The sequence below is a fragment of the Schistocerca gregaria genome, chromosome 1 (assembly GCF_023897955.1).
Source record: "Schistocerca gregaria isolate iqSchGreg1 chromosome 1, iqSchGreg1.2, whole genome shotgun sequence".
Lineage (NCBI taxonomy): Eukaryota > Metazoa > Arthropoda > Insecta > Orthoptera > Acrididae > Schistocerca > Schistocerca gregaria.
Genome location: NC_064920.1, coordinates 46768559 through 46793579, shown reverse-complemented (window position 1 = coordinate 46793579; position 25021 = coordinate 46768559).

Genomic DNA, 25021 nt, shown 5'->3' with positions numbered 1-25021 from the left:
ATCCCGATGCAATTTCTGTGTTTCATCAACACTCTGATAGTCCGCAGATTACAGAGTGCCTCCAGATGTTAATCGGAAGCTACTACTTTTCTTCCAGGGAACGATCAAAACGTAGACTGTTTGAGACATTACTCCCATGGAGGAAAGTGCGCATGGTGACTGTTCTATTCAATCCCGATGCAATTTCTGTGTTTCATCAACACTCTGATAGTCCACAGATTACAGAATGCCACGAGATGTGCATCGTAAACTGCTACTGGTCTTCCAGGGAACGATCAAAGCGTAGACTGTTAGAGACATTACTGCCATGTAGGAAACTGCGCATGGAGACTGTTGTATTCAATCCCGATGGAATTTCTGTGTTTTATCAGCACTCTGATAGTCCACAGATTACAGAAAGCTTCCAGATGTGCATCGGAAAATACTACTGGTCTTCCAGTGAACGATCAAAGCGTAGACTGTTAGAGACATTACTCCCACGGAGGAAAGTTCGCATGGTGACTGTTGTATTTAATCCCGATGCAATTTCTGTGTTTCATCAACACTCTGACAGTCCGCATATTACAGAATGTTTCAAGATGTGTATCCCAAACTACTACTGGTCTTCCAGCTAACGATCAAAGCGTAGACTGTTTGAGACATTACTCCCATGGAGGAAAGCACGGATGGTGACTGTTGTGTTCAATCCCGATGACATTTCTGTGTTTCATCAACACTCTGATAGTCCACAGATTACAGAATGCATCCAGATATTCATCGGAAACTACTACTGGTCTTCCAGGGAACGATCAAAGCGTAGACTCTTTGAGACATTACTTTTATGGAAGAATGTGCGCATGGTGACTGTTCCATTCAATCCCGATGCAATTTCTGTGTTTCATCAACACTCTGATAGTTTAAAGATTACAGAATACCTCCAGATGTGCATAGGAAACTACTACTGGTCATCCAGGGAACGATCAAAGCGTAGACTGTTTCAGACATTACTCCCATGGAAGAAAGAGCGCATGGTGACTGTTGCATTCAATTTCGATGCAATTTCTGTGGTTCATCAACACTCTGATAGCCCACAGATTACAGAATGCCTACAGATGTGCATCGGAAACTACTACTGGACTTCCAGAGTACGTTCAAAGCGTAAACTCCTTGAGACATTACTCCCATGGAGGAAAGTGCGCATGGTGAATGTTGTATTCAATCCCAATGCATTTTCTGTGTTTCATCAACACTCTGATAGTCCACAGATTACAGAATGCCCCGAGATGTGCATCGTAAACTGCTACTGGTCTTCCAGGGAACGATCAAAGCGTAGACTGTTTGAGACATTACTCCCATAAAGGAAAGTGCGCATGGTGACTGTTGTATTCAATCCCGATGCTATTTCTGTGTTTCATCAACACTCTAATAGTCCACAGGTAACGGAAAGCCTCCAGATGTGCATCGGAAACTACTACTGGTCTTCCAGGGAACGATCAAAGCGTAGACTGTTAGTGACATTACTCCCATGGAGGAAAGGGTTGTATTCAATCCCGATGCAGTTTCTGTGTTTCATCAACCCTCTGATAGTCCACAGATTTCAGCATGCCTCCAGATGTTCATCGGAAACTACTACTGCTCTTCCAGGGAACGATCAAAGCATAGACTGTTTGGGACATTACTCCCATGGAGGAAAGTGCGCATGGTGACTGTTGTATTCAATCACGATGCAATTTCTGTGTTTCATCAACACTCTGATAGTCCACAGATTTCAGCATGCCTCCAGATGTTCATCGGAAACTACTACTGCTCTTCCAGTGAACGATCAAAGCGTAGACTTTTTGAGACATTACTCCCATAAAGGAAAGTGGGCATGGTGACTGTTGTATTCAATCCCGATGCTATTTCTTTGTTTCATCAACACTCTAATAGTCCACAGATAACGGAAAGCCTCCAGATGTGCATCGGAAACTACTACTGGTCTTCCAGGGAACGATCAAAGCGTAGACTGTTAGTGACATTACTCCCATGGAGGAAAGTGCGCATGGTGACTGTTGTATTTAATCCCGATGCAGTTTCTGTGTTTCATCAACCCTCTGATAGTCCACAGATTTCAGCATGCCCAGAGATGTTCATCGGAAACTACTACTGCTGTTCTAGGGAACGATCAAAGCATAGACTGTTTGGGACATTACTCCCATGGAGGAAAGTGCGCATGGTGACTGTTGTATTCAATCCCGATGCAATTACTGTGTTTCATCAACACTCTGATAGTCAACACATTACAGAATGCCACCAGATGTGCATCGGAAACAAGTACTCGTCTTCCAGGGAACGATCAAAAGCGTAGATAGTTTGAGACATTACTCCCGTGGAGTGAAGTGCGCATGGTGACTGTTGTATTCAATCCCGATGCAATTTCTGTGTTTCATCAACAATCTGATAGTCCACATATTACGGAATGTTTCAAGATGTGCATCCTAAACTACTACTGGTCTTCCAGGGAACGATCAAAGCGTAAACTCTTTGAGGCATTTCTCCCATGGAGGAAAGTGCGCATGGTGACTGTTGTATTCAATCCCAATGCATTTTCTGTGTTTCATCAACACTCTGATAGTCCACAGATTACAGAATGCCACGAGATGTGCATTGGAAACTGCTACTGGTCTTCCTGGAATCGATCCAATCGTAGACTGTTTCAGACATTACTCCCATGGAGGAAAGTGCGGATGGTGAGTGTTGTGTTCAATCCCGATGCAATTTCTGTGTTTCATCAACACTCTGATAGTCCACAGATTACAGAATGCCACCAGATGTGCATCGGAAACTACTACTGGTCTTCAAGGGAACGATCAAAGCATAGACTGTTAGAGACATACATCCCGTGGAGGAAAGTGCGCATGTTGACTGTTGTATTCATTCCCGATGCAATTTCTGTGTTTCATCAACACTCTGATAGTCCACAGATTACAGAAAGCCTCCAGATGTGCATCGGAAACTACTACTGGTCTTCCAGGGAACGATCAAAGCGAAAACTGTTAGAGACATTATTCCCATGGAGGAAAGTGCGCATAGTGACTGTTTTATTCAATCCCGATGCAAATTCTGTGTTTCATCAACACTATGATAGTCCACAGATTAGAGAATACCACCAGATGTGCATCGGAAACTACTACTAGTCTTCCAGGGAACGATAAAAGCGCAGACTGTTTGAGACATACCTCCCGTGGAGGAAACTGCGCATGGTGATTGTTGTATTCAATCCCGATGCAATTTCTGTGTTTCATCAACACTCTGATGGTCCACAGATTACAGAATGCCACTAGATGTGCATCGGAAACTACTACTGGTCTTCCAGGGAACGATCAAAGGGTAGACTGTTTGAGAATTACTCCCATGGAGGAAAGTGCGCATGGTGACTTTTGTATTCAATCCCAATGCAATTTCTGTGTTTCATCAACACTCTGATACTCCACAGATTACAGAATGCCACGAGATGTGCATTGGAAACTGCTACTGGTCTTCCTGGAATCGATCCAATCGTAGACTGTTTCAGACATTACTCCCATGGAGGAAAGTGCGGATGGTGACTGTTGTATTCAATCCCGATGCAATTTCTGTGTTTCATCAACACTCTGATAGTCCACAGATTAGAGAATACCACCAGATGTGCATCGGAAACTACTACTGGTCTTCGAGGGAACGATCAAATCGTAGACTTTTTGAGACATACCTCCCGTGGAGGAAAGTGCGCATGGTTATTGTTGTATTCAATCCCGATGCAGTTTCTGTGTTTCATCAACACTCTGATAGTCCACAGATTACAGAATGCCACCAGATGTACATCGAAAAATACTACTGGTCTTCCAGGGAACGATCAAAGGATAGACTGTTTGAGAATTACTCCCATGGAGGAAAGTGCGCATGGTGACTGTTGTATTCAATCCCGATGCAATTTCTGTGTTTCATCAGCACTCTGATACTCCACAGATTACAGAATGCCTCCAGATGTGCATCGGAAACTATTAATGGTCTTCCAGGAAACGATCAAAGCGTAGACTCTTTGAGACATTACTTTAATGGAAGAATGTGCGCATGGTGACTGTTCTATTCAATCCCGATGCAATTTCTGTGTTTCATCAACACTCTGATAGTCCAAAGATTACAGAATGCCTCCAGATGTGCATCGGAAACCACTACTGGTCTTACAGGGAACGAACAAAGCGTAGACTGTTTCAGACATTACTCCCATGGAAGAAAGAGCGCATGGTGACTGTTGTATTCAATTTCGATGCAATTTCTGTGGTTCATTAACACTCTGATAGTCCACAGATTACAGAATGCCTCCAGATGTGCATCGGAAACTACTAATGGTCTTCCAGGAAACGATCAAAGCGTAGACTGTTTGAGACATTACTCCCATGGAGGAAAGTGCGCATGGTGAATGTAGTATTCAATCCCGATGCAATTTCTGTGTTTCATCAACACTCTGATAGTCCACAGATTACAGAATGCCTCCCGATGTGCATCGGAAACAACTACTGGTCTTCCAGGGAACGATCAAAGCGTAGACTGTTTGGGACATACTCCCATGGTGGAAAGTGCGCATGGTGACTGTTGTCTTCAATCCCGATGCAATTTCAGTGTTTCATCAACACTCTGATAGTCCACATATTACAGAGTGCCTCCAGATGTTAATCGGAAGCTACTACTGGTCTTCCAGGGAACGATCAAAGCGTAGACTGTTTGAGACATTACTCCCATGGAGGAAAGTGCGCATGGTGACTGTTCTATTCAATCCCGATGCAATTTCTGTGTTTCATCAACACTCTGATAGTCCACAGATTACGGAAAGCATCCAGATGTGCATCGGAAACTACTACTGGTCTTCCAGGGAACGATCAAAGCGTAGACTGTTTGAGACATTACTGCCAAGTAGGAAACTGCGCATGGAGACTGTTGTATTCAATCCCGATAGAATTTCTGTGTTTTATCAGCACTCTGATAGTCCACAGATTACAGAAAGCCTCCAGATGTGCATCGGAAAATACTAATGGTCTTCCAGGGAACGATCAAAGCATAGACTGTTAGAGACATTACTCCCACGGAGGAAAGTGCGCATGGTGACTGTTGTATTCAATACCGATGCTATTACTCTGTTTCATCAACACTCTGATAGTCTACACATTACAGAATGCCACCAGATGTGCATCGGAAAGAAGTACTGGTCTTCCAGGGAACGATCAAAAGCGTAGATAGTTTGAGACATTACTCCCGTGGAGTAAAGTGCGCATGGTGATTGTTGTATTCAATCCCGATGCAATTTCTGTGTTTCATCAACACTCTGATAGTCCACATATTACAGAATGTTTCAAGATGTGCATCCCAAACTACTACTGGTCTTCCAGGGAACGATCAAAAGCGTAGATAGTTTGAGACATTACTCCCATGGAGGAAAGTGCGGATGGTGACTGTTGTGTTCAATCCCGATGAAATTTCTGTGTTTCATCAACACTCTGATAGTCCACAGATTACAGAATGCATCCAGATATTCATCGGAAACTACTACTGGCCTTCCAGGGAACGATCAAAGCGTAGACTTTTTGAGACATTACTTTTATGGAAGAATGTGCGCATGGTGACTGTTCTATTCAATCCCTATGCAATTTCTGTGTTTCATCAACACTCTGATAGTCCAAAGATTACAGAATGCCTCCAGATGTGCATCGGAAACTACTGCTGGTCTTCCAGGGAACGAACAAAGCGTAGACTGTTTCAGACATTACTCCCATGGAAGAAAGAGCGCATGGTGACTGTTGTATTCAATTTCGACGCAATTTCTGTGGTTCATCAACACTCTGATAGTCCACAGATTACAGAATGCCTCCAGATGTGCATCGGAAACTACTACTGGACTTCCAGAGTACGATCAAAGCGTAGTCTCCGTGAGACATTACTCCCATGGAGGAAAGTGCGCATGGTGAATGTTGTATTCAATCCCGATGCATTTTCTGTGTTTCATCAACACTCTGATAGTCCACAGATTACAGAATGCCACGAGATGTGCATCGGAAACTACTACTGGTCTTCCTGGGAACGATCCAAACGTAGACTGTTTCAGACATTACTCCCATGGAGGAAAGTGCGGATGGTGACTGTTGCATTCAATCCCGATGAAATTTCTGTGTTTCATCAACATTCTGGTAGTCCACAGATTACAGAATGCCACCAGATTTGCATCGGAAACTACTACTGGTCTGTCAGGGAACGATCAAAGCGTAGACTGTTTGAGACATTACTCCCATAAAGGAAAGTGCGCATGGTGACTGTTGTATTCAATCCCGATGCTATTTCTGTGTTTCATCAACACTCTAATAGTCCACAGATAACGGAAAGCCTCCGGATGTGCATCGGAAACTACTACTGGTCTTCCAGGGAACGATCAAAGCGTAGACTGTTAGTGACATTACTCCCATGGAGGAAAGTGTTGTATTCAATCCCTATGCAGTTTCTGTGTTTCATCAACCCTCTGATAGTCCACAGATTTCAGCATGCCTCCAGATGTTCATCGGAAACTACTACTGCTCTTCCAGGGAACGATCAAAGCATAGACTGTTTGGGACATTACTCCCATGGAGAAAAGTGCGCATTGTGACTGTTGTATTCAATCACGATGCAATTTCTGTGTTTCATCAACACTCTGATAGTCCACAGATGACGGAAAGCCTCCAGATGTGCATCGGAAACTACTACTGGTCTTCCAGGGAACGATCACAGCGTAGACTGTTAGAGACATTACTCCCATGGAGGAAAGTGCGGATGGTGACTGTTGTATTCAATCCCGATGAAGTTTCTGTGTTTCATCAACACTCTGATAGTCCACAGATTACAGAATGCCACCAGATGTGCATCGGAAACGACTACTGGTCTTCCAGGGAACGATCAAAGCGTAGACTGTTTGAGACATACCTCCCGTGGGGGAAAGTGCGCATGGTGATTGTTGTATTCAATCCCGATGCAATTTCTGTGTTTCATCAACACTCTGATAGTCCACAGATTACAGAATGCCTCGCGATGTGTATCGGAAACAACTACTGGTCTTTCAGGGAACGATCAAAGCGTAGACTGTTTGGGACATTACTCCCATGGTGGAAAGTGCACATGGTGACTGTTGTCTTCAATCCCGATGCAATTTCTGTGTTTCATCAACACTCTGATAGTCCACAGATTACAGAGTGCCTCCAGATGTTAATCGGAAGCTACTACTGGTCTTCCAGGGAACAATCAAAGCGTACACTGTTTGAGACATTACTCCCATGGAGGAAAGTGCGCATGGTGACTGTTGTATTCAATCCCGATGGAATTTCTGTGTTTTATCAGCACTCTGATAGTCCACAGATTACAGAAAGCCTCCAGATGTGCATCGGAAAATACTACTGGTCTTCCAGGGAACGATCAAAGCGTAGACTGTTAGAGACATTACTCCCATGGAGGAAAGTGCGCATGGTGACTGTTGTATTCAATCCCGATGCAATTACTCTGTTTCATCAACACTCTGATAGTCTACACATTACAGAATGCCACCAGATGTGCATCGGAGAAAGTACTGGTCTTCCAGGGAACGATCAAAAGCGTAGATGGTTTGAGACATTACTCCCGTGGAGTAAAGTGCGCATGGTGACTGTTGTATTCAATCCCGATGCAATTTCTGTGTTTCATCAACACTCTGATAGTCCACATATTACAGAAAGTTTCAAGATGTGCATCCCAAACTACTACTGGTCATCCAGCTAACGATCAAAGCGTAGACTGTTTGAGACATTACTCCCATGGCGGAAAGTGCAGATGGTGACTGTTGTGTTCAATCCCGATGAAATTTCTGTTTTTTAACAACACTCTGATAGTCCACAGATTACAGAATGCATCCAGATATTCATCGGAAACTACTACTGGTCTTCAAGGGAACGATCAAAGCGTAGACTCTTTGAGACATTACTTTTATGGAAGAATGTGCGCATGGTGACTGTTCTATTCAATCCCGATGCAATTTCTGTGTTTCATCAACACTCTGATAGTCCAAAGATTACAGAATGCCTCCAGATGTGCATCGGAAACTACTACTGGTCTTCCAGGGAACGAACAAAGCGTGGACTGTTTCAGACATTACTCCCATGGAAGAAAGAGCGCATGGTGACTGTTGTATTCAATTTCGATGCAATTTCTGTGGTTCATCAACACTCTGATAGTCCACAGATTACAGAATGCCTCCTGTTGTGCATCGGAAACTACTACTGGACTTCCAGAGTACGATCAAAGCGTAAACTCCTTGAGACATTACTCCCATGGAGGAAAGTGAACATGGTGAATGTTGTATTCAATCCCGATGCATTTTCTGTGTTTCATCAACACTCTGATAGTCCACAGATTACAGAATGCCTCCCGATGTGTATCGGAAACAACTACTGGTCTTCCAGGGAACGATCAAAGCGTAGACTGTTTGGGACATTACTCCCATGGTGGAAAGTGCACATGGTGACTGTTGTCTTCAATCCTGATGCAATTTCTGTGTTTCATCAACACTCTGATAGTCCACAGATTACAGAGTGCCTCCAGATGTTAATCGGAAGCTACTACTGGTCTTCCAGGGAACAATCAAAGCGTACACAGTTTGAGACATTACTCCCATGGAGGAAAGTGCGCATGGTGACTGTTGTATTCAATCCCGATGGAATTTCTGTGTTTTATCAGCACTCTGATAGTCCACAGATTACAGAAAGCCTCCAGATGTGCATCGGAAAATACTACTGGTCTTCCAGGGAACGATCAAAGCGTAGACTGTTAGAGACATTACTCCCATGGAGGAAAGTGCGCATGGTGACTGTGGTATTCAATCCCGATGCAATTACTCTGTTTCATCAACACTCTGATAGTCTACACATTACAGAATGCCACCAGATGTGCATCGGAAAAAGTACTGGTCTTCCAGGGAACGATCAAAAGCGTAGATAGTTTGAGACATTACTCCCGTGGAGTAAAGTGCGCATGGTGACTGTTGTATTCAATCCCGATGCAATTTCTGTGTTTCATCAACACTCTGATAGTCCACATATTACAGAAAGTTTCAAGATGTGCATCCCAAACTACTACTGGTCTTCCAGCTAACGATCAAAGCGTAGAATGTTTGAGACATTACTCCCATGGAGGAAAGTGCAGATGGTGACTGTTGTGTTCAATCCCGATGAAATTTCTGTTTTTTAACAACACTCTGATAGTCCACAGATTACAGAATGCATCCAGAAATTCATCGGAAACTACTACTGGCCTTCCAGGGAACGATCAAAGCGTAGACTCTTTGAGACATTACTTTTATGGAAGAATGTGCGCATGGTGACTGTTCTATTCAATCCCGATGCAATTTCTGTGTTTCATCAACACTCTGATAGTCCAAAGATTACAGAATGCCTCCAGATGTGCATCGGAAACTACTACTGGTCTTCCAGAGAACGAACAAAGCGTGGACTGTTTCAGACATTACTCCCATGGAAGAAAGAGCGCATGGTGACTGTTGTATTCAATTTCGATGCAATTTCTGTGGTTCATCAACACTCTGATAGTCCACAGATTACAGAATGCCTCCAGTTGTGCATCGGAAACTACTACTGGACTTCCAGAGTACGATCAAAGCGTAAACTCCTTGAGACATTACTCCCATGGAGGAAAGTGAACATGGTGAATGTTGTATTCAATCCCGATGCATTTTCTGTGTTTCATCAACACTCTGATAGTCCACAGATTACAGAATGCCACCAGATGTGCATCGGAAACTGCTACTGGTCTTCCAGGGAACGATCAAAGCGTAGACTGTTTGAGACATACCTCCCGTGGGGGAAAGTGCGCATGGTGATTGTTGTATTCAATCCCGATGCAATTTCTGTGTTTCATCAACACTTTGATACTCCACAGATTACAGAATGCCTCCAGATGTGCATCGGAAACTACTAATGGTCTTCCAGGGAACGATCAAAGCGTAGACTGTTTGAGACATTACTCCCATGGAGGAAAGTGCGCATGGTGAACGTAGTATTCAATCCCGATGCAATTTCTGTGTTTCATCAACACTCTGATAGTCCACAGATTACAGAATGCCTCCCGATGTGCATCGGAAACAACTACTGGTTTTCCAGGGAACGATCAAAGCGTAGACTGTTTGGGACATTACTCCCATGGTGGAAAGTGCGCATGGTGACTGTTGTCTTCAATCCCGATGCCATTTCTGTGTTTCATCAACACTCTGATTGTCCACAGATTACAGAGTGCCTCCAGATGTTAATCGGAAGCTACTACTGGTCTTCCAGGGAACAATCAAAGCGTAGACTGTTTGAGACAATACTCCCATGGAGGAAAGTGCGCATGGTGACTGTTGTATTCAATCCCGATAGAATTTCTGTGTTTTATCAGCACTCTGATAGTCCACAGATTACAGAAAGCCTCCAGATGTGCATCGGAAAATACTACTGGTCTTAAAATGAACGATCAAAGAGTAGACTGTTAGAGACATTACTCCCATGGAGGAAAGTGCGCATGGTGACTGTTGTATTCAATCCCGATGCAATTACTCTGTTTCATCAACACTCTGATAGTCTACCCATTACAGAATGCCACCAGATGTGCATCGGAAAAAGTACTGGTCTTCCAGGGAACGATCAAAAGCGTAGATAGTTTGAGACATTACCCCCGTGGAGTAAAGTGCGCATGGTGACTGTTGTATTCAATCCCGATGCAATTTCTGTGTTTCATCAACACTCTGATAGTCCACATATTACAGAAAGTTTCAAGATGTGCATCCCAAACTACTACTGGTCTTCCAGCTAACGATCAAAGCGTAGACTGTTTGAGACATTACTCCCATGGAGGAAAGTGCAGATGGTGACTGTCGTGTTCAATCCCGATGAAATTTCTGTTTTCATCAACACTCTGATAGTCCACACATTACAGAATGCATCCAGATATTCATCGGAAACTACTACTGGTCTTCCAGGGAACGATCAAAGCGTAGACTCTTTGAGACATTGCTTTTATGGAAGAATGTGCGCAAGGTGACTGTTCTTTTCAATCCCGATGCAATTTCTGTGTTTCATCAACACTCTGATAGTTCAAAGATTACAGAATGCCTCCAGATGTGCATCGGAAACTACTACTGGTCTTTCAGGGAACGAACAAAGCGTGGACTGTTTCAGACATTACTCCCATGGAAGAAAGAGCGCATGGTGACTGTTGTATTCAATTTCGATGCAATTTCTGTGTTTCATTAACACTCTGATAGTCCACATATTACAGAAAGTTTCAAGATGTGCATCCCAAACTACTACTGGTCTTCCAGCTAACGATCAAAGCGTAGACTGTTTGAGACATTACTCCCATGGAGGAAAGTGCAGATGGTGACTGTTGTGTTCAATCCCGATGAAATTTCTGTTTTTTAACAACACTCTGATAGTCCACAGATTACAGAATGCATCCAGATATTCATCGGAAACTACTACTGGCCTTCCAGGGAACGATCAAAGCGTAGACTCTTTGAGACATTACTTTTATGGAAGAATGTGCGCATGGTGACTGTTCTATTCAATCCCGATGCAATTTCTGTGTTTCATCAACACTCTGATAGTCCAAAGATTACAGAATGCCTCCAGATGTGCATCGGAAACTACTACTGGTCTTCCAGGGAACGAACAAAGCGTGGACTGTTTCAGACATTACTCCCATGGAAGAAAGAGCGCATGGTGACTGTTGTATTCAATTTCGATGCAATTTCTGTGGTTCATCAACACTCTGATAGTCCACAGATTACAGAATGCCTCCAGTTGTGCATCGGAAACTACTACTGGACTTCCAGAGTACGATCAAAGCGTAAACTCCTTGAGACATTACTCCCATGGAGGAAAGTGAACATGGTGAATGTTGTATTCAATCCCGATGCATTTTCTGTGTTTCATCAACACTCTGATAGTCCACAGATTACAGAATGCCACAGGATGTGCATCGGAAACTGCTACTGGTCTTCCAGGGAACGATCAAAGCGTAGACTGTTTGAGACATACCTCCAGTGGGGGAAAGTGCGCATGGTGATTGTTGTATTCAATCCCGATGCAATTTCTGTGTTTCATCAACACTTTGATACTCCACAGATTACAGAATGCCTCCAGATGTGCATCGGAAACTACTAATGGTCTTCCAGGGAACGATCAAAGCGTAGACTGTTTGAGACATTACTCCCATGGAGGAAAGTGCGCATGGTGAACGTAGTAGTCAATCCCGATGCAATTTCTGTGTTTCATCAACACTCTGATAGTCCACAGATTACAGAATGCCTCCCGATGTGCATCGGAAACAACTACTGGTTTTCCAGGGAACGATCAAAGCGTAGACTGTTTGGGACATTACTCCCATGGTGGAAAGTGCGCATGGTGACTGTTGTCTTCAATCCCGATGCCATTTCTGTGTTTCATCAACACTCTGATTGTCCACAGATTACAGAGTGCCTCCAGATGTTAATCGGAAGCTACTACTGGCCTTCCAGGGAACAATCAAAGCGTAGACTGTTTGAGACATTACTCCCATGGAGAAAAGTGCGCATGGTGACTGTTGTATTCAATCCCGATGCAATTTCTGTGTTTCATCAACACTTTGATACTCCACAGATTACAGAATGCCTCCAGATGTGCATCGGAAACTACTAATGGTCTTCCAGGGAACGATCAAAGCGTAGACTGTTTGAGACATTACTCCCATGGAGGAAAGTGCGCATGGTGACTGTTGTATTCAATCGCGATGCAATTACTCTGTTTCATCAACACTGTGATAGTCTACCCATTACAGAATGCCACTAGATGTGCATCGGAAAAAGTACTGGTCTTCCAGGGAACGATCAAAAGCGTAGATAGTTTGAGACATTACTCCCGTGGAGTAAAGTGCGCATGGTGACTGTTGTATTTAATCCCGATGCAATTTCTGTGTTTCATCAACACTCTGATAGTCCACATATTACAGAAAGTTTCAAGATGTGCATCCCAAACTACTACTGGTCTTCCAACTAACGATCAAAGCGTAGACTGTTTGAGACATTACTCCCATGGAGGAAAGTGCAGATGGTGACTGTCGTGTTCAATCCCGATGAAATTTCTGTTTTTCATCAACACTCTGATAGTCCACACATTACAGAATGCATCCAGATATTCATCGGAAACTACTACTGGTCTTCCAGGGAACGATCAAAGCGTAGACTCTTTGAGACATTACTTTTATAGAAGAATGTGCGCAAGGTGACTGTTCTTTTCAATCCCGATGCAATTTCTGTGTTTCATCAACACTCTGATAGTCCAAAGATTACAGAATGCCTCCAGATGTGCATCGGAAACTACTACTGGTCTTTCAGGGAACGAACAAAGCGTGGACTGTTTCAGACATTACTCCCATGGAAGAAAGAGCGCATGGTGACTGTTGTATTCAATTTCGATGCAATTTCTGTGGTTCATCAACACTCTGATAGTCCACAGATTACAGAATGCCTCCAGTTGTGCATCGGAAACTACTACTGGACTTCCAGAGTACGATCAAAGCGTAAACTCCTTGAGACATTACTCCCATGGAGGAAAGTGCGCATGGTGAATGTTGTATTCAATCCCGATGCATTTTCTGTGTTTCATCAACACTCTGATAGTCCACAGATTACAGAATGCCACCAGCTGTGCATCGGAAACTACTACTGGTCTTCCAGGGAACGATCAAAGCGTAGACTGTTTGAGACATACCTCCCATGGGGGAAAGTGCGCATGGTGATTGTTGTATTCAATCCCGATGCAATTTCTGTGTTTCATCAACACTCTGAGAGTCCACAGATTACAGAATGCCACCAGATGTGCATCGGAAACTACTACTGGTCTTCCAGGGAACGATCAAAGCGTAGACTGTTTGAGAATTACTCCCATGGAGGAAAGAGCGCATGATGACGGTTGTATTCAATCCGGATGAAATTTCTGTGTTTCATCAACACTCTGATAGTCCACAGATTGCAGAATGCTACCAGATGTGCATCGGAAACTACTACTGGTCTTCCAGGGAACGATGAAAGCGTAGACTGTTTGAGAATTACTCCCATGGAGGAAAGTGCGCATGGTGACTGTTGTATTCAATCCCGATGCAATTTCTGTGTTTCATCAACACTCTGATACTCCACAGATTACAGAGTGCTCCGAGATGTGCATCGGAAACTGCTACTGGTCTTCCTGGGAACGATCAAAGCGTAGACTGTTTGAGAATTACTCCCATGGAGGAAAGTGCGCATGGTGACTGTTGTATTCAATCCCGATGCAATTTCTGTGTTTCATCAACACTTTGATACTCCACAGATTACAGAATGCCTCCAGATGTGCATCGGAAACTACTAATGGTCTTCCAGGGAACGATCAAAACGTAGACTGTTAGAGACATTACTCCCATGGAGGAAAGTGCGCATGGTGACTGTTGTATTCAATCCCGATGCAATTACTCTGTTTCATCAACACTCTGATAGTCTACACATTACAGAATGCCACCAGATGTGCATCGGAAAAAGTACTGGTCTTCCAGGGAACGATCAAAAGCGTAGATAGTTTGAGACATTACTCCCGTGGAGTAAAGTGCGCATGGTGACTGTTGTATTCAATCCCGGTGCAATTTCTGTGTTTCATCAACACTCTGATAGTCCACATATTACAGAAAGTTTCAAGATGTGCATCCCAAACTACTACTGGTCTTCCAGCTAACGATCAAAGCGTAGACTGTTTGAGACATTACTCCCATGGAGGAAAGTGCAGATGGTGACTGTTGTGTTCAATCCCGGTGAAATTTCTGTTTTTCATCAACACTCTGATAGTCCACAGATTACAGAATGCATCCAGATATTCATCGGAAACTACTACTGGTCTTCCAGGGAACGATCAAAGCGTAGACTCTTTGAGACATTACTTTTATGGAAGAATGTGCGCATGGTGACTGTTCTATTCAATCCCGATGCAATTTCTGTGTTTCATCAACACTCTGATAGTCCAAAGATTACAGAATGCCTCCAGATGTGCATCGGAAACTACTACTGGTCTTCCAGGGAACGATCAAAGCGTAGACTGTTTGAGTCATTACTCCCATAAAGGAAAGTGCGCATGGTGACTGTTGTATTCAAACCCGATGCTATTTCTGTGTTTCATCAACACTCTAATAGTCCACAGATAACGGAAAGCCTCCAGATGTGCATCGGAAACTACTACTGGTCTTCCAGGGAACGATCAAAGCGTAGACTGTTAGTGACATTACTCCCATGGAGGAAAGGGTTGTATTCAATCCCGATGCAGTTTCTGTGTTTCATCAACCCTCTGATAGTCCACAGATTTCAGCATGCCTCCAGATGTTCATCGGAAACTACTACTGCTCTTCCAGGGAACGATCAAAGCATAGACTGTTTGGGACATTACTCCCATGGAGGAAAGTGCGCATGGTGACTGTTGTATTCAATCACGATGCAATTTCTGTGTTTCATCAACACTCTGATAGTCCACAGATGACGGAAAGCCTCCAGATGTGCATCGGAAACTACTACTGGTCTTCCAGGGAACGATCACAGCGTAGACTGTTAGAGACATTACTCCCATGGAGGAAAGTGTGGATGGTGACTGTTGTATTCAATTCCGATGCAATTTCTGTGTTTCATCAACACTCTGATAGTCCACAGATTACATAATGCCACCAGATGTGCATCGGAAACTACTACTGGTCTTCCAGGGAACGATCAAAGCGTAGTCTGCTTGAGACATACCTCCCGTGGGGGAAAGTGCGCATGGTGATTGTTGTATTCAATCCCGATGCAATTTCTGTGTTTCATCAACACTCTGATACACCACAGATTACAGAGTGCTCCGAGATGTGCATCGGAAACTGCTACTGGTCTTCCTGGGAACGATCAAAGCGTAGACTGTTTGAGAATTCCTCCCATGGAGGAAAGTGCGCATGGTGACAGTTGTATTCAATCCCGATGCAATTTCTGTGTTTCTTCAACACTTTGATACTCCACAGATTACAGAATGCCTCCAGATGTGCATCGGAAACTACTAATGGTCTTCCAGGGAACGATCAAAGCGTAGACTGTTTGAGACATTACTCCCATGGAGGAAAGTGCGCATGGTGAATGTAGTATTCAATCCCGATGCAATTTCTGTGTTTCATCAACACTCTGATAGTCCACAGATTACAGAATGCCTCCCGATGTGCATCGGAAACAACTACTGGTCTTCCAGGGAACGATCAAAGCGTAGACTGTTTGGGACATTACTCCCATGGTGGAAAGTGCGCATGGTGACTGTTGTCTTCAATCCCGATGCAATTTCTGTGTTTCATCAACACTCTGATAGTCCGCAGATTACAGAGTGCCTCCAGATGTTAATCGGAAGCTACTACTTTTCTTCCAGGGAACGATCAAAACGTAGACTGTTTGAGACATTACTCCCATGGAGGAAAGTGCGCATGGTGACTGTTCTATTCAATCCCGATGCAATTTCTGTGTTTCATCAACACTCTGATAGTCCGCAGATTACAGAATGCCACGAGATGTGCATCGTAAACTGCTACTGGTCTTCCAGGGAACGATCAAAGCGTAGACTGTTAGAGACTTTACTGCCATGTAGGAAACTGCGCATGGAGACTGTTGTATTCAATCCCGATGGAATTTCTGTGTTTTATCAGCACTCTGATAGTCCACAGATTACAGAAAGCTTCCAGATGTGCATCGGAAAATACTACTGGTCTTCCAGTGAACGATCAAAGCGTAGACTGTTAGAGACATTACTCCCACGGAGGAAAGTGCGCATGGTGACTGTTGTATTTAATCCCGATGCAATTTCTGTGTTTCATCAACACTCTGACAGTCCGCATATTACAGAATGTTTCAAGATGTGCATCCCAAACTACTACTGGTCTTCCAGCTAACGATCAAAGCGTAGACTGTTTGAGACATTACTCCCATGGAGGAAAGCACGGATGGTGACTGTTGTGTTCAATCCCGATGACATTTCTGTGTTTCATCAACACTCTGATAGTCCACAGATTACAGAATGCATCCAGATATTCATCGGAAACTACTACTGGTCTTCCAGGGAACGATCAAAGCGTAGACTCTTTGAGACATTACTTTTATGGAAGAATGTGCGCATGGTGACTGTTCCATTCAATCCCGATGCAATTTCTGTGTTTCATCAACACTCTGATAGTTTAAAGATTACAGAATACCTCCAGATGTGCATAGGAAACTACTACTGGTCATCCAGGGAACGATCAAAGCGTAGACTGTTTCAGACATTACTCCCATGGAAGAAAGAGCGCATGGTGACTGTTGCATTCAATTTCGATGCAATTTCTGTGGTTCATCAACACTCTGATAGCCCACAGATTACAGAATGCCTACAGATGTGCATCGGAAACTACTACTGGACTTCCAGAGTACGTTCAAAGCGTAAACTCCTTGAGACATTACTCCCATGGAGGAAAGTGCGCATGGTGAATGTTGTATTCAATCCCAATGCATTTTCTGTGTTTCATCAACACTCTGATAGTCCACAGATTACAGAATGCCCCGAGATGTGCATCGTAAACTGCTACTGGTCTTCCAGGGAACGATCAAAGCGTAGACTGTTTCAGACATTACTCCCATAAAGGAAAGTGCGCATGGTGACTGTTGTATTCAATCCCGATGCTATTTCTGTGTTTCATCAACACTCTAATAGTCCACAGATAACGGAAAGCCTCCAGATGTGCATCGGAAACTACTACTGTTCTTCCAGGGAACGATCAAAGCGTAGACTGTTAGTGACATTACTCCCATGGAGGAAAGGGTTGTATTCAATCCCGATGCAGTTTCTGTGTTTCATCAACCCTCTGATAGTCCACAGATTTCAGCATGCCTCCAGATGTTCATCGGAAACTACTACTGCTCTTCCAGGGAACGATCAAAGCATAGACTGTTTGGGACATTACTCCCATGGAGGAAAGTGCGCATGGTGACTGTTGTATTCAATCACGATGCAATTTCTGTGTTTCATCAACACTCTGATAGTCCACAGATGACGGAAAGCCTCCAGATGTGCATCGGAAACTACTACTGGTCTTCCAGGGAACGATCACAACGTAGACTGTTAGAGACATTACTCCCATGGAGTAAAGTGCGGATGGTGACTGTTGTATTCAATCCCGATGCAATTTCTGTGTTTCATCAACACTCTGATAGTCCACAGATTACATAATGCCACCAGATGTGCATCGGAAACTACTACTGGTCTTCCAGGGAACGATCAAAGCGTAGTCTGTTTGAGACATACCTCCCGTGGGGGAAAGTGCGCATGGTGATTGTTGTATTCAATCCCGATGCAATTTCTGTGTTTCATCAACACTCTGATACACCACAGATTACAGAGTGCTCCGAGATGTGCATCGGAAACTGCTACTGGACTTCCTGGGAACGATCAAAGCGTAGACTGTTTGAGAATTCCTCCCATGGAGGAAAGTGCGCATGGTGACTGTTGTATTCAATCCCGATGCAATTTCTGTGTTTCTTCAACACTTTGATACTCCACAGATTACAGAATGCCTCCAGATGTGCATCGGAAACTACTAATGGTCTTCCAGGGAACGATCAAAGCGTAGACTGTTTGAGACATTACTCCCATGGAGGAAAGTGCGCATGGTGAATGTAGTATTCAATCCCGATGCAATTTCTGTGTTTCATCAACACTCTGATAGTCCACAGATTACAGAATGCCTCCCGATGTGCATCGGAAACAACTACTGGTCTTCCAGGGAACGATCAGAGCGTAGACTGTTTGGGACATTACTCCCATGGTGGAAAGTGCGCATGGTGACTGTTGTCTTCAATCCCGATGCAATTTCTGTGTTTCATCAACACTCTGATAGTCCGCAGATTACAGAGTGCCTCCAGATGTTAATCGGAAGCTACTACTTTTCTTCCAGGGAACGATCAAAACGTAGACTGTTTGAGACATTACTCCCATGGAGGAAAGTGCGCATGGTGACTGTTCTATTCAATCCCGATGCAATTTCTGTGTTTCATCAACACTCTGATAGTCCACAGATTACAGAATGCCACGAGATGTGCATCGTAAACTGCTACTGGTCTTCCAGGGAACGATCAAAGCGTAGACTGTTAGAGACATTACTGCCATGTAGGAAACTGCGCATGGAGACTGTTGTATTCAATCCCGATGGAATTTCTGTGTTTTATCAGCACTCTGATAGTCCACAGATTACAGAAAGCTTCCAGATGTGCATCGGAAAATACTACTGGTCTTCCAGTGAACGATCAAAGCGTAGACTGTTAGAGACATTACTCCCACGGAGGAAAGTGCGCATGGTGACTGTTGTATTTAATCCCGATGCAATTTCTGTGTTTCATCAACACTCTGACAGTCCGCATATTACAGAATGTTTCAAGATGTGCATCCCAAACTACTACTGGTCTTCCAGCTAACGATCAAAGCGTAGACTGTTTGAGACATTACTCCCATGGAGGAAAGCACGGATGGTGACTGTTGTGTTCAATCCCGATGACATTTCTGTGTTTCATCAACACTCTGATAGTCCACAGATTATAGAATGCATCCAGATATTCATCGGAAACTACTACTGGTCTTCCAGGGAACGATCAAAGCGTAGACTCTTTGAGACATTACTTTTATGGAAGAATGTGCGCATGGTGACTGTTCCATTCAATCCCGATGCAATTTCTGTGTTTCATCAACACTCTGATAGTTTAAAGATTACAGAATACCTCCAGATGTGCATAGGAAACTACTACTGGTCATCCAGGGAACGATCAAAGCGTAGACTGTTTCAGACATTACTCCCATGGAAGAAAGAGCGCATGGTGACTGTTGCATTCAATTTCGATGCAATTTCTGTGGTTCATCAACACTCTGATAGCCCACAGATTACAGAATGCCTACAGATGTGCATCGGAAACTACTACTGGACTTCCAGAGTACGTTCAAAGCGTAAACTCCTTGAGACATTACTCCCATGGAGGAAAGTGCGCATGGTGAATGTTGTATTCAATCCCAATGCATTTTCTGTGTTTCATCAACACTCTGATAGTCCACAGATTACAGAATGCCCCGAGATGTGCATCGTAAACTGCTACTGGTCTTCCAGGGAACGATCAAAGCGTAGACTGTTTGAGACATTACTCCCATAAAGGAAAGTGGGCATGGTGACTGTTGTATTCAATCCCGATGCTATTTCTGTGTTTCATCAAAACTCTAATAGTCCACAGATAACGGAAAGCCTCCAGATGTGCATCGGAAACTACTACTGGTCTTCCAGGGAACGATCAAAGCGTAGACTGTTAGTGACATTACTCCCATGGAGGAAAGTGCGCATGGTGACTGTTGTATTTAATCCCGATGCAGTTTCTGTGTTTCATCAACCCTCTGATAGTCCACAGATTTCAGCATGCCCAGAGATGTTCATCGGAAACTACTACTGCTGTTCTAATGAACGATCAAAGCATAGACTGTTTGGGACATTACTCCCATGGAGGAAAGTGCGCATGGTGACTGTTGTATTCAATCCCGATGCAATTACTGTGTTTCATCAACACTCTGATAGTCAACACATTACAGAATGCCACCAGATGTGCATCGGAAACAAGTACTCGTCTTCCAGGGAACGATCAAAAGCGTAGATAGTTTGAGACATTACTCCCGTGGAGTGAAGTGCGCATGGTGACTGTTGTATTCAATCCCGATGCAATTTCTGTGTTTCACCAACAATCTGATAGTCCACATATTACGGAATGTTTCAAGATGTGCATCCTAAACTACTACTGGTCTTCCAGGGAACGATCAAAGCGTAAACTCTTTGAGGCATTTCTCCCATGGAGGAAAGTGCGCATGGTGACTGTTGCATTCAATCCCAAAGCATTTTCTGTGTTTCATCAACACTCTGATAGTCCACAGATTACAGAATGCCACGAGATGTGCATTGGAAACTGCTACTGGTCTTCCTGGAATCGATCCAATCGTAGACTGTTTCAGACATTACTCCCATGGAGGAAAGTGCGGATGGTGAGTGTTGTGTTCAATCCCGATGCAATTTCTGTGTTTCATCAACACTCTGATAGTCCACAGATTACAGAATGCCACCAGATGTGCATCGGAAACTACTACTGGTCTTCAAGGGAACGATCAAAGCATAGACTGTTAGAGACATACATCCCGTGGAGGAAAGTGCGCATATTGACTGTTGTATTCATTCCCGATGCAATTTCTGTGTTTCATCAACACTCTGATAGTCCACAGATTACAGAAAGCCTCCAGATGTGCATCGGAAACTACTACTGGTCTTCCAGGGAACGATCAAAGCGAAAACTGTTAGAGACATTATTCCCATGGAGGAAAGTGCACATAGTGACTGTTGTATTCAATCCCGATGCAAATTCTGTGTTTCATCAACACTATGATAGTCCACAGATTAGAGAATACCACCAGATGTGCATCGGAAACTACTACTAGTCTTCCAGGGAACGATAAAAGCGCAGACTGTTTGAGACATACCTCCCGTGGAGGAAACTGCGCATGGTGATTGTTGTATTCAATCCCGATGCAATTTCTGTGCTTCATCAACACTCTGATGGTCCACAGATTACAGAATGCCACTAGATGTGCATCGGAAACTACTACTGGTCTTCCAGGGAACGATCAAAGGGTAGACTGTTTGAGAATTACTCCCATGGAGGAAAGTGCGCATGGTGACTGTTGTATTCAATCCCAATGCAATTTCTGTGTTTCATCAACACTCTGATACTCCACAGATTACAGAATGCCACGAGATGTGCATTGGAAACTGCTACTGGTCTTCCTGGAATCGATCCAATCGTAGACTGTTTCAGACATTACTCCCATGGAGGAAAGTGCGGATGGTGACTGTTGTATTCAATCCCGATGCAATTTCTGTGTTTCATCAACACTCTGATAGTCCACAGATTAGAGAATACCACCAGATGTGCATCGGAAACTACTACTGGTCTTCGAGGGAACGATCAAATCGTAGACTTTTTGAGACATACCTCCCGTGGAGGAAAGTGCGCATGGTTATTGTTGTATTCAATCCCGATGCAGTTTCTGTGTTTCATCAACACTCTGATAGTCCACAGATTACAGAATGCCACCAGATGTACATCGAAAAATACTACTGGTCTTCCAGGGAACGATCAAAGGATAGACTGTTTGAGAATTACTCCCATGGAGGAAAGTGCGCATGGTGACTGTTGTATTCAATCCCGATGCAATTTCTGTGTTTCATCAGCACTCTGATACTCCACAGATTACAGAATGCCTCCAGATGTGCATCGGAAACTACTAATGGTCTTCCAGGAAACGATCAAAGCGTAGACTCTTTGAGACATTACTTTAATGGAAGAATGTGCGCATGGTGACTGTTCTATTCAATCCCGATGCAATTTCTGTGTTTCATCAACACTCTGATAGTCCAAAGATTACAGAATGCCTCCAGATGTGCATCGGAAACCACTACTGGTCTTACAGGGAACGAACAAAGCGTAGACTGTTTCAGACATTACTCCCATGGAAGAAAGAGCGCATGGTGACTGTTGTATTCAATTTCGATGCAATTTCTGTGGTTCATTAACACTCTGATAGTCCACAGATTACAGAATGCCTCCAGATGTCCATCGGAAAATACTACTGGTCTTCCAGGGAACGATCAAAGCGTAGACTGTTAGAGACATTACTCCCATGGAGGAAAGTGCCCATGGTGAGTGTTGTATTCAATCCCGATGCAATTTCTGTGTTTCATCATCACTCTGATAGTCCACAGATTACAGAATGCTACCACATGTGCATCGGAAACTACTACTGGTCTTCCAGGGAACGATCAAAGCGTAGACTCTTTGAGAATTACTCCTATGGAGGAAAGTGCGCATGGTGTCTGTTGTATTCAATCGCGATGCAATTTCTGTGCTTCATCAACACTCTGATACTCCACCGATTACAGAATGATACGAGATGTGCATCGGAAACTGCTACTGGTTTTCCTGGGAACGATCCAAGCGTAGACTGTTTGAGACATTACTCCCATGGAGGAAAGTGCGCATGGTGATTGTTGTATTCGATCCCGACGCAGTTTCTGTGTTTCATCAACACTCTGATAGTCCACAGATTACAGAATGCCACCAGATGTGCATCGGAAACTATTACTGGTCTTCCGGGGAACGATCAAAGCGTAGACTGTTTGAGAATTACTCCCATGGAGGAAAGTGCGCATGGTGACTGTTGTATTCAATCCCGATGCAATTTCTGTGTTTCATCGTCACTCTGATACTCCACAGATTACAGAATGAGTCCAGATGTGCATCGGAAACTACTACTGGTCTTCCAGGGAACGATCAAAGCGTAGACTGTTTCAGACATTACTCCCATGGAAGAAAGTGCGCATGGTGACTGATGTATTCAATCCCGATGCAATTTCTGTGTTTCATCAACACTGTGATACTCCACCGATTACAGAATGCCACGAGATGTGCATCGGAAACTGCTACTGGTCTTCCTGGGAACGATCCAAGCGTAGACTGTTTCAGACATTACTCCCATGGAGGAAAGTGCGGATGGTGACTGTTGTATTCAATCCCGATGCAATTTCTGTTTTTCATCAACACTCTGATAGTCCACAGATAAGAGAATACCACCAGATGTGCATCGGAAAGTACTACTGGTCTTCCAGGAAACGATCAAAGCGTAGACTGTTTGAGACATACCTCCCGTACAGGAAAGTGCGCATGGTGATTGTTGTATTCAATCCCGATGCAAAATCTGTGTTTCATCAACACTCTCATAGTCTACAGATTACAGAATACCTCCAGATGTGCATCGGAAACTACTACGGGGCTTCCAGGGAACGATCAAAGCGTAGACTGTTTGAGACATACCTCCCGTGGAGGAATGTGCGCATGGTCACTGTTGTATTCAATCCGGATGAAATTTCTGTGTTTCATCAACACTCTGATAGTCCACAGATTAGAGAATGCTACCAGATGTGCATCGGAAACTACTACTGGTCTTCCAGGGAACGATCAAAGCGTAGACTGTTTGAGAATTACTCCCATGGAGGAAAGTGCGCATGGTGACTGTTGTATTCAATCCCGATGTATTTTTTTGTTTCATCAACACTCAGATACTCCACCGATTACAGAATGCCTCGAGATGTGCATCGGAAACTGCTACTGGTCTTCCTTGGAACGATCCAAGCGTAGACTGTTTCAGACATTACTCAAATGGAGGAAAGTGCGGATGGTGACTGTTGTATTCAATCCCGATGCAATTTCTGTGTTTCATCAACACTCTGATAGTCCACAGATTAGAGAATACCACCAGATGTGCATCGGAAACTACTCCTGGTCTTCCAGGGAACGATCAAAGCGTAGACTGTTTGAGACATACCTCCCGTGGAGGAAAGTGCGCATGGTGATTGTTGTATTCAATCCCGATGCAGTTTCTGTGTTTCATCAACACTCTGATAGTCCACAGATTACAGAATGCCACCAGATGTGCATCGGAAACTACTACTGGTCTTCCAGAGAACGATCAAAGCGTAGACTGTTTGAGAATTACTCCCATGGAGGAAAGTGCGCATGGTGACTGTTGTATTCAATCCCGATGCAATTTCTGTGTTTCATCATCACTCTGATACTCCACAGATTACAGAATGCCCCCAGATGTGCATCGGAAACTACTACTGGTCTTCCTGGGAACGATCAAAGCGTAGTCTGTTTCAGACATTACTCCCATGGAAGAAAGTGCGCATGGTGACTGTTGTATTCAATCCCGATGCAATTTCTGTGTTTTATCAACACTGTGATACTCCACCGATTACAGAATGCCACGAGATGTGCATCGGAAACTGCTACTGGTCTTCCTGGGAACGATCCAAGCGTAGACTG